We start from the raw sequence: 12,112 nt of genomic DNA, 5'->3' as shown, positions 1-12,112 counted from the left end.
TGGCTGTTTCCAAGTCAGCTAAATCATCTCGAAAATACTCCGAACGATCCAGCTCCTGAAATGAGCTGCATACGTCAGTTTATCACGTAGATAGAAGCACTGGTCCGCCTGCTGGGCAAGATGCTTAAGGCGTCCCGTAGGTCGAAACAATTTTCACCATCACAATGTTGGCCAGCCGGGTGGGAGAAGTGCTGGTACATTGCGTACAAAAGCTTGGATTCATTACAAACCTCACCACATTGCTCATTTAGAGTGAGGGCGAAGTTGAGCCTTGAGCAAATCGCTTGCTGTTTTATGACCGAAGTAGGCTGCATGTCGGCACCGCGTTTCACCCTCTCCTTTTCCGCTATCGTACCTCACGTCCTTCACTTCATCTCATTATCTCCTCTTCTCTACGCTACGGTGTCTCCTGATCATGTCATGCATCAAAGAGTACGACAAGTAATGAAGGATCGTCATTTTTACCCGTAGGATAGTCTAAAATATAAACGTGTGAACTAACTACTTAAATATGGTGTTCTATCTGCCCACAGGTTACCGACTGTTTAAAGGTTTCAACTGTTATAAGACGTACAGTGACTATAAGAGCTGGAGCGACGCCAGGGAGCAGTGCAAGAGAGACGGAGGCGATCTCATGGTATTCGAGAGTGAAAGGGAGAGAAGCGAGGTGTTCCCTACAATGTACAAGAGTGAGGTCTGGGACCCCTGGATGGGAGTTTACAAGCCTGAAGGTGAAGATCGTTGGGTGTCTGTGAAAGGTGAGTTCTCTCTAGCTCTCTTCTGCTCATGAATTACCGAATGTCGGACGGAAGACATTTGTCATATTAAACAACAGAAGCCGACATTTAGCTGTAGTTAGCGATGTCACTGGCTGATGACCACACCGTATTGCCTATAATCAGGGGAGGAATGAAGAAGTAGCCCAAGCGGTAGGTCGCTGGCGTTCTGAGCCCAACTTGGCAGGTTCGATCCTCGCTCAGTTCGGTGGTATGTCAGTCTCGTGACGGTAGATTTACTGGCACATAAAATAAACCCTGATGGATAAAATTCCGGCCCGTTGGCGTCTCCCAAACCATACGAATGTAGTTACTGGAACATAAAGTGAATAATATTACTTATGTCTAAATGAAGGGAAAGAGTCGTAAAGTGAGGGTATGAGGACATTCATCTGTCGGATGGGGACGTTAATCCTTGAGCAGATCTCCCGGTGTTCTTTGACAGGAGTAGGCTATGTGCCGCATCAAGGCGTGCAGGTTTATCACGGACGTCAACTAGAGAGTAGGACACACTGGGGTCGTGGTAGGGACATCATCATTATAGACTGTTGAGCCCTCGTTTAGTTCCACACTTCTTGTCTTTAAATAATTAGAAACTGAATCCTGATCTCCTCTACTGCTCTTACCCTCGATGACCGACTCCATTATTCTCGCAGGTAACCCATTATCCTCCATTCACCTCACGCGACCCCAACACCGGAGTACCGCTTCATCAATGGAGCTTATGCATCACTTAGCATTTATCTTCTCATTCTGGGTATCTTCCTGTCATTGTTACCACCCGGTGTTTCTAGACTTCATTCTCGTTATTTCAAAGTATATTACAACTAACGTATGGACGAGATATCCAGAGTCCTCCCAGCTTGCACTCCAACACAGCGAAGTTTTCTGAAAACAGACCGTTTCATCCCAGAACTCACTGCATTAACTTTACTGCACCTTGCTTCCTGGGAGAAGTTCCAGTTTTGTATCTCCGACCTGATATTCAGTTCTCGGAACTTTCTTCCCCACTGACATGACTTTATTCTTGGTAATTAGAAAAGCAAAGACATCTCCGTACAGGCCATGAAGGCCCTGGGAGTGGTGGAAGGTAAAGGCTTCCACTATTCGTAACCTCGGCACTTGATGGGGTAGAGTTGTTAGCTCTACGCCCGGCCACCTTTTCCCCCAAGAATTAACCTGGTACTCATTTTTGGTGTAGGATGAGTGAACCTCAGGGTCATATGCACCTCCGGAAGTGGAAATCTCATTTCCTAAATTTTACGACTTTCTGACGGGGATTAGAACCCACGTCCTTCTGGGCGAACCGAGTACGCCTTTACCGCCTCGGCCAGGGATCCCCTTTATTCATGGTAATGCCAATATTAATGTCGTACTCACTGCACCTATTTTAAGTTCCAAGAAATTTGACTGCAGGCTTTCAGCTCTGTCTGCCATTAACACCAAAATGCTTACGACATTTCAGCATCCCTGGCGCTTTATACCTTCTAGTAGATGATCCTTGTAAACAATGAACAACAACATTGAAGATTGCAGCCATATCCCACCCCTGTAACCTCGAACCAAGAACTCGTTCTACCATCAACTTTCAGTGTCAACATAAGTGAGTTTGATTGCTTTTATTCATCTACGCTTAATATTATATTCTCCCAGTGTGGCTGACATCCTTCCCTGAAGTACTCTGTCATATGCCTTCTCTAGATCTACGAAACATAAACACAACTTTCTATTCATATCATAGCACTTTTAACTTATCTGTGGAATACTGAAGATTTGGCCATGAAAACCCCTCGGAGGTCTGAAACCACACTGGTTTATCCAACTTAGTATAAAATATTTATTGGTTTCTCCCTTCAAAAATACTTGTGAATACCTTGCTCAGTGCTCAAAAGAATCACCGTCATCAGTGTCGTTGAAATACTTTGATGGTTCTAGCAGTCCTTCCCTAGCTTACAGATAGCTGCAATGACTGCTTCCGTCAAATCAGAAGGATCTTTACTAACTTTCCAGGCTCATCTTATTACTCTGTGAGCTTGGTTGTTCTCGACGTCAAGATACGTATTTCCTCTTCCATTCCTTCCGACTGTACCATGATTTGCTCGGAAGTACTACGAGTTCACCAGATTAAACCAAAACATTATTTATTTCCGTTTTCCCTCCGTACCCCACACACTGTCCAACCCTTTCCAGCACTTGTTAAAAGCATTTGATTTTCTCCTATCCCTCATTATCTCCTCTAACCGAAAGATCATTATTACCAAACTCTTCCTAACTAGCCCATTCCTACCTTATTTGTTCTATTTCCCCATTACTGTGGATGGATAGATGTATATCGAATACCTTTTCCTCCAACTCTTTGCTTCCAAAGAGCGCTGCGCTCTCCAGACGAAGTAGAAATCCCTCACTCCAATAGGCTTGCTTAAAATATTCTCAGCTCGGTAAATTAAGTGAAGCAGGCTGCTATCCTACTTATACATAGTCCAAGTGAAAGTCTCACCTCTGACAGGTTAGCGACCTATGGTTTATTGTATAGTCCTCGCCTCCTGAGCACAAGGAGGGTCATGATTCAGAATATGTCCGAGGTGCCCAATACTACTCCCGACTCAGGGAGGGCCATGACTCAGAATATATCCAAGGTGCCCATTACTACTCCCGACTCAAGGAGAGCCATGACTCAGAATATGTCCGAGGTGCCCAATACTACTCACGACTCATGGAGGGCCATGACTCAGAATATGTCCGAGGTGCCAATACTACTCCCGACTCTCAGTACCACTTACTCGTCCCCTCAGTCGTTGCCCATAGTTCAAGTACTAGGACGTGACTGCAGTCACTCACACGACAACAGTACCCTGGGGTCATGGTTGGACACGAAACAGGTTCAACAACAAAGCAGCCGTCAAAAACGCCTTGGAAATATTTCTCACCATCAGACGGTCGATCACCTGGGAAACGGGTGCGAATGCTCCTGCATCGCGTAGGGAAATGAATTGCATTTAATGATGCGTATCCTATTTAATAAAAAATCCTCGTCATGGAGTTCTCGTTTTGAGAAATGTTACTACCAACTAGCAGGTACAGGGTGTTTCTTGATCAGCAAAACCCTCATGGCGAGAAGAGGACCCACATGTGCGGCAATATGTATTAAAGGTAAATTTCGCAGACAAACAGCCCGAGTAAATAACAACATGTCGCTTCCTGTATAAATGTACTGCCTGTCGTAATATTTTATTATTCTCTTTATTACCATTCCTTTCACACACACTACCAATCACCAGCAGCTTTCAGTTACTCCTATCTCTTTTTATAGCTGACGTCGTGTTTTACCGATTACTTACTAAACATTTCCTTATTTTCTGCGAATCACTTGAAGTAATTCGTGAGGCAGGGCTTACAATATCCATATCTCTATTTGCATGACTAAAATGTGCTTTTCGGTACTCGCTCAGATGGTCTCGAAAACAATATTTTTATATAATTATAACGAACGGTTTTGAAAGATGACGACCGTACGTAAATGCTGTCTCTGTTTCAGGATATATATCGCCGTGAATTACTTAGAAGGATACGCGTATCACCGTGATTGATAGTAGTATAATACAGGGATTCGGCGGCCACCACCACCGCAGGCTCCCAGAGGCCACCTCCACCACCACCACCACAGCTAGAGGCCTCCTAGAGGCCTCCTCCACCACCACCACAGCCAGAGGCCTCCCAGAGGTCTCCTCCACCACCCGCGAGAAATTGGAATTTGTAAACAAAGCCACGTGCTTTTTGACAGCTATCGTCGACAACAACGCATCGCTAACCTCAGTACTGCCATCTTGACGGGCCTAAATCTCAGTGGTACCAACTTAACCTAACTAGCGCGAGATAAACAAATCCACGTGTTTTTGACAGCCACGTGCTTTTTGACAGACAACAACGCATCGCTAACCTCAGTACTGCCATCTTGACAGGCCTAAACCTCAGTAGTACCAACTTAACCTAACTAGCGTGAGATAAACAAATCCACGTGCTTTTTTGACAGCTGTCATCCGCCATCTTTAAACTACAGAGCACCGTGCTGCCCTCTTTATCGCAGTAGCTGCAAATTCGTCACCTGTCATCGGCAGTGCTGCCATCTTGGCGGGCCTAAACCTTCGTGCTACCAACTCAACCTCACTAGCGTGAGATAAACAAATCCACGTGCTTTTTGAGAGCTGTCATCCGCCATATTTAATCTATAGAGCACAGTGCTGCCCTCTTTAGCTACTTACCTTTGAAATGTGGTGGCGGATAATTTGAAAAATGCTTTTTGATAGCAGCCATCTTTGAGCACCGTGCTGCCCTCTTTAGCTAGATACCTGTGGTGGCAGACAATTCTACGTGACAGCAGCCATCTTTGAGCACAGTGCTGCCCTCTTTGTGGCGGCGGGAAATTCCACGTGCTCTTGTTTGGAAACAAACTCACGTGCTATTTTCTGACAGCTGTCATCCGCCATCTTGCATCACAAACCTCAGTGCTACACTCTTTAGCTAGATACCTTTGAAATGTGGTGGCGGCAAATTCTACATGCTCTTGTTTGGAAACAAACCTATGCGCTTTCTTGACAGCTATTATCCGCCATCTTTAATCCAGAGAGCACCGTGCTGCCCTCTTTAGCTACTTACCTTTCAAATGTGGTGGCGACAAATTCTACATGCTCTTGTTTGGAAACAAACCCATGTGCTTTTCTGACAGCACTTGGATTTGTTTATCTCACGCTAGTGAGGTTAAGTTGGTAGCACTAAGGTTTAGGCCCGCCAAGATGGCAGCACTGCCGATGACAGGTGACGAATTTGCAGCTACTGCGATAAAGAGGGCAGCACGATGGCGGATGACAGCTGTCAAAAAAGCACGTGGAATTGTTTATCTCACGCTAGTTAGGTTAAGCTGGTACTACTGAGGTTTAGGACTGTCAAGATGGCAGTACTGAGGTTAGCGATGCGTTGTTGTCTGTCAAAAAGCACGTGGCTGTCAAAAAACACGTGGATTTGTTTATCTCGCGCTAGTTAGGTTAAGTTGGTACCACTGAGGTTTAGGCCCGTCAAGATGGCAGTACTGAGGTTAGCGATGCGTTGTTGTCGATGATAGCTGTCAAAAAGCACGTGGCTTTGTTTACAAATTCCAATTTCTCGCGGGTGGTGGAGGAGACCTCTGGGAGGCCTCTGGCTGTGGTGGTGGTGGAGGAGGCCTCTAGGAGGCCTCTGGCTGTGGTGGTGGTGGAGGTGGCCTCTGGGAGCCTGCGGTGGTGGTGGCCGCCGAATCCCTGTATTATACTACTATTGATATTACTGAGCCGAGCCAGAGCAGGAATGTCTTTACTTTGACACGTGAAAATATTTGAGGAGCCTTCGCAGATTTTAACAGTTCTCACAAGCAGCAAGCTACAACTTCTAGATTGCCAGATTACCATGTCTCATTTACATCATAGCCAGAACTTTATGATCCTCCAAGATGCTGATTTATCTCAGTCTCAAATGCAGAAACGCAGTCCCGTGTTTTGTCGCAGATTTTCTCATTTCTGATTGGTAGAATGTGTGGCCTTGTCCTTACCGTTTGCACTCAGAGACGATGAACAATTGCGGTGGGGATAAAACAGCACTGTTTGTTCATCACATCCTCCTGAGACACAATGGAGGTCATCTCTACTCTCTGGTGGGGCCACACAATTTTACAGCCGGATGGCCTCCCTGATGTGGGAGAGGTGTCCTCTATTGTGTAAGCTGAAAACTTTATTGTGAGGACAAAACGGAAACCAGATTTTGAGTAGTACCGAATGCATCTCACAGTGGACAAAGACCAAGTGTTCGTAAACCTCCGCTGAGAAACTCCTTGGTGTGTTTTGTACTTGAGTTTTTTAAATTATTGATTTAAATAAGGTATTCATATCTTCAGACCATCGGAATTAGGATTCCACGGTCTCAAGAAGTGCACAACAACTTGCTAATATATAGATCTTTTTGTTCAGCAAATGTCTACAAAGCGGAAAAATCTCCGAGGACTGGAGGAAATTTAGAATAAAGACATGGTATAAAGGAAAGGACAAGCCGACAAACCAATCTCATAACGAGGGATTGCTGTGGAGTATAATATCAGAAAGACAAACGAACTTCACTGACCACCAAATATAGGAGTATCAGTTCAGATTAAGAAGGAAACGATCGCCTTCACAGGCTATAAAATGTCTACAAGAAGACATCTGGGTGGCTTAAGACACCCCAAAGGTAAATACTTTACAGTCTTCGACAGGAACAGTATGGACTCCATGACAGAAGACAAGGCAATTGTAAAACTCATAGGAAACTCCTATCACAAAGCAATGTAGCGATAAACGACGGGATAAGTATATCAAAAGAAATCCTTCAAACAAATTGAGTAATTCCAGGTGACCCAGTTAGTCCCTCCTGTTTAACATTGCTGCATCTGACGCAGAAAATCCATTGAAAATCTGAAATCGGTGTCGCTCTATACGTATCCTCATGACATGGTCCTAGGTTCGCAGACCGATAATGACCTTAAAGAAGCCTGAAACAAACTGAACATTTGAGCTGAAAACAACAAATTCGTCATAAACCAGGAAAAGGTATACATATGGTTTTCCGAAGAGGGGCAGGTTACCGACCGAAGACAAGATGTTACTAGGAACAAATACTTAGGACTAACTCTAGAGACATCAGGAACGTCATACAGGATCCACATCAGGGAAAGAGCGATAAGAGCTATGACTCTGTTCAGCGCTAAAATAGTACCAATTATCACGTACGACTTGGAACTGATCTGGGAATTTCTAGAGACAATAGAAAAAGTAAAAGTCCGCTTCCTAAAACGAGCCCTCGGAATTGCATAAAAAGCGCCCTCAAGGCTTGCGTATGAACCTGCAAGAGAAACCTCCTTCAATGAGGACTTGAGATGTCATCAACCAGCCAAGAAAATAATTATTGACCCTCCGACGAGACAAGCGGACGAATGTAGAAGAGGATTTCTACTCTACAGATGCCATGATTGATAGAGGATGGACAAAAAGGAAACCACGACGTGCGTTCTGCACTCACAATCCTAGCGATACGTGGATACCACCACAGAATATGCAAGAATACGAAATACCATGAACCCAACAAGGACTCTACGTGTAGTTTGTGTTACAAATAATACTCCTCCTGTTGCAAGAATCGCAAGAGAACCCTACTACATTATACCAGAGAATAAACACCCACACTTCCCTCAATGGTGAATCTTTGTACTCGAACGTGAACAGTAATTTACAAATTGAGATGCTAACACTTCAGAGACATAGAATGAAAGTTGTGTGGCAATATCATCCATATCCCTGGTAACGACTACGGAACCTCCTGAACCTCAGACCAAGTAGTGACATCGTCGATAGTTAGACGACCAAAGCCAACTTCGCTGTTCTAATAGTCTCTGTGATTTGATCCCGGAAATGTTTTCTTCTGAACAGATGACGTCTAGACGTGAACCGCGGTGTCTTCACTTGACCTCAGGTTAACTAATCGATATATATGTACTTGCTCTCTTCACTTTCACATCATCGCCTAGCGAAGCAGTTTCTACTTTCTGGTGGGCTTGAATTTTCATATTTTTTGTGATATTTGAAGCCGTCTCCTTCCCGCTTCTTCTCACTTATAATAAAAGAAAGTGCTCGAATTTGTTGTGAATCTCACTGTGCTCTCTTTTCAGCTTCCTTATTGCAGCTACTACAATCTCCGTTGCTCTTTGAGTCTGCGACTTGCACGTTTCGCATCACTTTATTCCCTGCAGCCACCAACAAGTACAGTCTGACACTATCACTCCACTGGGGGTGATATTTGCACTGTGCCTTTGTGTATTTCGTTCATCGCAATTATGATTCTCATCGCTGCACTTAGGCTGACTTTTGGGTGTTTCACTGGTTTGTATTCACTTTAGATATGTTTGTGTCGGTTATAAAATGTGCACTACGGGTGACAGATCGGGATAGGCATAGTTTCTTCGGTGGGCGTGCTCAATGAAAGAAGAAAAATTGCAGATGGCAAGGAACCTCTTAGAAGACCATCGCCTGAAGAAGTCTTGTTTATCTCTGATGTTACTCAGTGGAACACAGGATGGCACGTTACGATATCCAGGTGCTACCAGCACGCCGGGTGCTAGAGATCGGTGGCTGTGAGGATACCTTGGCCATATCTTTCATGTATTAAATCCTTATTTTGTTTGTCATTCAGGACGATATTGAAATAATGAGAATGTTTCCACAGTTACAGACAGACGCTCATTTCTGCGAAGTGATTCCCTCGTGTGATGATGTACATAGCTACAACGGCACTTCTGTTGCCTTACACAAAGTTACTGAGGAAACGGGAATCATTGGCACCAGTTACACATTACAAGATCTCGAACTGTTAAGTGTTAAATACTATCTCACAGTGAATGGATCATTTGCACTATGAAAACCATGTTATCTCCATAGTATGTATTAAAGACTATTAACATACATACATACATTATCATTATGGACTGTTATGCCTTTCAGCGTTCAGTACTTCCAGGGGTAACGACTATCTGTCTTTTGTTTCATAAATACATTGACATGTGTGGTTCTTATTTCCAATTACTTGTCATACAGCACTAGTCGCTTATAATGTTGTGGGTTTCTGACAGCACGGCGCGATTCTTACTAAGTGGACATTTTAGGTCAACAGATGTATAACAAGGCAGTGCCACAACTTCTTCAGACTACAGTGCTCCAGGCATAGTGGATTTGATCTTGGTTTGAGGAGCATCAGCATGTACTTCAACTTCTTCTCTGGCCTATTCAATCACTCGAACCACTGTGGTACGTTATAGCGACAAGACTTCATCGTCTCTGAGGCAGCTCGGTCAATATTTCATGTCGGCATTTGTTACTTATTACTATTTTCAATTATTGGGTGGTGGTATGGTGGTATTTGTATTTTATGAGGAACTAAAATTGGGCAGCCATCAAGTAATGGAGCAAAACAATGAAAAGGGTCGACACTTCGAGAGATGAAGGTATCGGCTAAAGAAAGGGAAGGGGGAGATGAAAGTCTCCTCAGGTATCTAAAATGTAATATCGCCGTGGTCGGACAAGAACGAGAGTTAACCAAGGACAGATGAAAGTGAGGAGCCTGACAAAATTATGTGGAAGTAATGCCAGGACTCAGCTAACTTCCCCACGGTCACTAACTCACGCTCCAAAATGAAGAGCTCCTGGGGCGCATTTTGTTATCCTCTTACGATTGGCAGGGAATACCATGGATGTATTCTATGGTCCCTACCCACGGGGTCGTAATTATCGGGAAACTAAAACAACAATGTTGTCGCAACCTCAAAACACACGGATAAGAATTACGAAACTTGAAAATGTTGAAAATATACCGAAAGCGATGACTGTGTCTTATAAGGGACAGACAATTTATTAATAGAATTGTAAGAATAGAAATACCGCGGTGCGTAATGATAGGGAATACAATTCAATACAGAAGAGCGGAAATGAATGTGGAAATGCACGTAATAGAGTACAGGTGCAGGAAGCACACGGCGTATCGACATGAAGTACCAGCTTCGTAACATCAAAGTTATCGGATTGAAGACTGGAGCACGGGATAACATCCAAGACTTCTTTATAAATTTCCACAAAGTGCTTCAGCTGCCTGTGAAAAGCGTAGACAAAATTGACATCGCTCCAATTCGTGGATCTGTGAACATATTCCGATCTCATTTACACGGACCTGGTTGACCTCATGACAGCAATATGTAATACCAGTTTGACGAACCGCTCACGTGGTAAGTTGTTGCCATCAATAGAAATTATTATTAGAATAAGATTACTGGTGGCTTAACAGTGCAGTCAAGTAGAACATCAGTGAATATTGTTTTAATAGGAATACCACTGGGAGACCATCCTCTATTAACACCAATCAGAAGCGGTCCGGCACTTCTAAAAATTGAAGGTACCGGAATGATAGAGAAGCCCCACGACGGTCGTGATTATGAAAGACTCCCAAGGCCGTCGGTGTCGGACTAGAACAAGTGTGACCCAGAGAGGTCGCACAAGGAAGATAAGAGAGAGGAGCCTGACAAGAATTTAGTGGGGAAAATTTCAGGCTCAGCTAGAGGAACCGTGGTCGTCAAACCACGGTCTCAAGTGAGATCCAGTGGTTGACCTTTTAGTGTCCTCTTACGACAAACAGGGGATAACGTGGATGCTCTTCTAACTCCCATATCTACTGGGGGTCCTGAAGGCTGAGGTTCGAATCCCGCTCTATACTGGGTTGATATTTTCATCCAGAAATGCGCGTGTTGTCAGGAAGTCCATCTGGCCGTAAATCTGAGGCGAAAACCAAAATGAGCCTGGGGTGTTCCAGTGACCTCGGAAATAAATGGTATAATCTGAAGAAAGATAAAGTGTTATGGATCTACTGTACGACACTTAGGCGGCCCCGTGTTGTAGGGGTAGCGTGCCTGCCTCTTACCCGGAGGCCCGGGGTTCGATTCCCGGCCAGGTCAGGGACTTTTGCCTGGACCTGAGGGCTGGTTCGAGGTCCACTCAGCCTACGTGATTAGAATTGAGGAGCTATCTGGCGGTGAGATAGCGGCCCCGGTCTAGAAAGCCAAGAATAACGGCCGATAGGATTCGTCGTGCTGACCACACGGCACCTCGTAATCTGCAGGCCTTCGGGCTGAGCAGCGGTCGCTTGTTAGGCCAAGGCCCTTCAAGGGCTGTAGTGCCATGGGGTTTGGTTTTTGGTTTGGTACGACACTTATGTCCTGTGTTTCCAGGTGAGCCTGCACTCAGCAGTTGGTGGCTGCAGTGACCTCGGAAATAACTGGGTTAATCTGAAGAAAGATAAAGTGTTATGGATTTACTGTACGACACTTGTGTCCTGTGTTTCCAGGCGACAGGAGATTGTGGATGCCTTCTTTCCCGGAAATCAGTGCTGGTAGCATGTGCGCCCTTGCTCACGAGACAGCTCTGCTGGAGAACGCCGATTGTGCACAACGCCGGCCCTTCATCTGCGAGATCCCGCTGTGAACATGTACAGTGTTGGTATATAATAAAGATACTTGTTGATAAGTCGTGAAGTTCTTTCTCCTGTTTCAACACTAACTACAGGGAAACTTTACAGAACAGCGAGGTCATCAGTCGTGTATGTTCTACGTTCCCTTAAAAACAACAAGGTAATTAGACATCTAATATTCTACCTTTTTTTAAACATCAAGGTCATCGGACATATAATGTTCTACATTCCCTCAAGAGTAACAAGGTCACCAGACATATAATGTTCTGCCTTCC

At 44.5% G+C, this 12,112-nt stretch overlaps 1 long non-coding RNA gene across 1 annotated transcript; it reads left to right on the top strand.

The window, feature by feature from the left end:
- Window positions 1-696: 696 nt before the first annotated feature.
- LOC137503157 (uncharacterized) lies at window positions 697-11,893 on the top strand. The gene is made up of 2 exons (XR_011019076.1): window positions 697-758; window positions 11,715-11,893. It is a non-coding gene; the product is annotated as an uncharacterized lncRNA (long non-coding RNA).
- The last annotated feature ends 219 nt before the right edge of the window (window positions 11,894-12,112 follow it).

Source organism: Anabrus simplex, chromosome X, assembly GCF_040414725.1.
Source record: "Anabrus simplex isolate iqAnaSimp1 chromosome X, ASM4041472v1, whole genome shotgun sequence".
In the NCBI taxonomy this organism is placed as follows: Eukaryota; Metazoa; Arthropoda; class Insecta; order Orthoptera; family Tettigoniidae; genus Anabrus; species Anabrus simplex.
Note: the sequence above shows the minus strand (reverse complement) of the source record. Positions and strands in the feature narration are given on the sequence as shown.